The sequence below is a fragment of the Borostomias antarcticus genome (genome assembly GCF_949987555.1).
Source record: "Borostomias antarcticus genome assembly, chromosome: 9".
Taxonomy (NCBI): domain Eukaryota; kingdom Metazoa; phylum Chordata; class Actinopteri; order Stomiiformes; family Stomiidae; genus Borostomias; species Borostomias antarcticus.
This window is the reverse complement of record NC_140242.1, coordinates 6,980,726-6,983,225: the sequence shown is the minus strand read 5'-3', so window position 1 is coordinate 6,983,225 and position 2,500 is coordinate 6,980,726. Positions and strand designations below refer to the sequence as shown.

The following is a 2,500-nucleotide window of genomic DNA, read 5'->3' as shown; positions in this document are numbered from 1 at the left end:
TGTGATTGCGGCGAGCTTCTTATGACATATCATCTCCCCATCAGTGCACTCCAGGTCTCATTGGGCTGCTTTAACCGGCGCCATATTCATGGAAAAGTAATTGAATGCTGTTTATCTCTCAGGACTGGAATAAAATGTGAGAGTTCATGTATGTTGTTATCGACACAGGAGACACAGTGAGGATACACATATGTGCGCACACGTACCACACGTGCACACACACACATACACACACACACACACACACCATTCCCCTGCAGTCGTCTAGTTTGAGATCAGCTCTGATTACGTAGTGGTGGTGTGTGTGTGTGATTGGTGCGTCTGTCAGGATGAACCTCACAGTGGGATCCTGTCCCTGCTCTACCCTTCACCCGCCAACTACACACACACGCACGCACACGCACACACACACACACACACACACACACACTCCCTCTTACACCCCTTTACTCCCCCTCACCCCCTCTCCCCCTTAGTGTCTCAGGCAAGGACACCTGTCCCTCCTGGGAGAAACCAGACACAAGGTTACTGCTATCAGTCTGCTGAGAGAGGGACAGAGAGATAGACAGAGACGGGGACAGAGAGGGACAGAGAGAGGGACAGAGAGAGGGACAGAGAGAGAGACGGAGAGAGAGAGAGGGACAGAGAGAGAGAGAGAGAGAGAGAGAGAGAGGGAGAGAGTACAGTAGGCTACAGGACGGATAGAACAACTCAAAATTGAGTGAATATACAACGGCTCTCAAAGGGGTCCACGTTTGCTTTTTTCATTGTTTTTGCATGTAAATTTGAGTCTCTGATGGGCCTATTAACGATTAAAGTGAAACAACCCGGTCACTTTGTTGTGGTCAGCCAAAATGAAAACATTAGAAAAAAAGTCAGTCCCTGCAAGCCGTTCAAATCTCCCGTGTCACTCTACGTCACGTTCGGGGACCCCGCTAGCTAGCATAATGTATTTGCACGGAAAATGTTCTGTTCTTGGATGTACAGTAACAGCACAGACCGTCTCCCAAGCTCAAAGGACAGCAGAGCCAAGTGGATACATTTTATTTTTGATGGCAACGTTCCCGCTGAAATTGGCAAAACACTGGCAGTGTGTTCTAGACATTTTTTGGCCCGATTGCTTTTCCAACCTGGGTCAGTACAATGCAGGATTTTAAGATAAACTCTTTCTGAATGATCAAGCAATACCAACTGTCCGTGGACATTATGCAGAAACTGTAAGCTTATGCTGTGTTTTTTTGCATATAGTACTAATGCTAGCTAGCTAGCTAACACAAACAAACTCCCCTTTTGCCTCAACCCGGATGCTCGTCTCATCATATGTTAGAGTAACGTTAGTGGAATGAAATTAATAGACTTCTAGTGGTCATTAAAAATGATCAAATGTTAAGAAGTGGACATCATTGGATTCCCCTCGGCCTACAGAATCTAGCTTTTATTGTTTGTAGTCGAATGGTGTCATATAGCCTGGTGGTGTCTAGCTAGCGAATGTAGCTAGAGGTAACAGCGTGCAACCGTGGAGATAATAACATGAGCGCTAACGCTATCGTTTAATCAGGGAGAGAGGACAATGCAATTTGTCACAGTGGCATCGAGTGTGGATGGTCCAGGCTAGCCAGCTATATTTGAGGTAGCATAGCGTTGTCAACAGCACTTGTTCTCTAGCCTGCCAACTTGCTATTAGCTGAGCTCATTTGCATATGAAAAAGCGCTCAATCCGCTCAATCCAATCTCATGGTCAACGGAGGGGTATATAGGCATGCTAGAACACTGATCCTGAGTGGTATTTTCAGCAAAAATACTCAACGACATGTTTTGGGGACCCCAAAGACATATTCAATTGTTGAAATAATGTCCTAGCATAATAGGACACCTTTAACCAATCAGATTGTGAGGTCGGAACTACCCATTGTATAATAAGAGATAAACATAGAAGATTAAAACAAATTAGAGATCAACTAAGACCAGCCAGCCACTCATTCAGCTAACCAGCCAGCCAGTCAGCCAGCTAAAGAATCCCTCCATCCATCCATCCATCCAACCATCCATCCATCCATCCATCCATCCATCCATCCATCCATCCATCCATCCATCCATCCATCCATCCATCCATCCATCCATCCATCCATCCATCCATCCATCCATCCCTCCCTCCCTCCCTCCCTCCCTCCATCCATCCATTCATCCACCCCTCCCTCCCTCTATCCACCCCTCCATCCATCCACCCCTCCCTCCCTCCCTCCCTCCCTCCCTCCCTCCCTCCCTCCCTCCCTCCCTCCCTCCCTCCCTCCATCCAGCCAGCCAGTTCTGTCACCAGCAGCAGTGTGCCTCTCAGTGTCACAGAAGGATGTGTGTGTGTGTGTGTGTGTGTGTTTGGGGGTGGGGGTGGGGGGTTAGGGAGGGTGACATTAAAATGAAGACCATCCATCACTGCCTGTAGAGGGGACCAGCGTGTCGTCAGGCACTAGCGCCCCGGAGACGGATGCTGCAGCGCGTCCAC

General features: G+C 48.2%; 1 protein-coding gene across 1 annotated transcript in view; it reads left to right on the top strand.

The window, feature by feature from the left end:
- Positions 1–2,500, top strand: part of LOC311313446 (partitioning defective 3 homolog) — a gene marked incomplete at both ends in the record, with an annotated part of 148,138 nt that overhangs the window by 79,168 nt on the left and 66,470 nt on the right. The window lies entirely within an intron of this gene.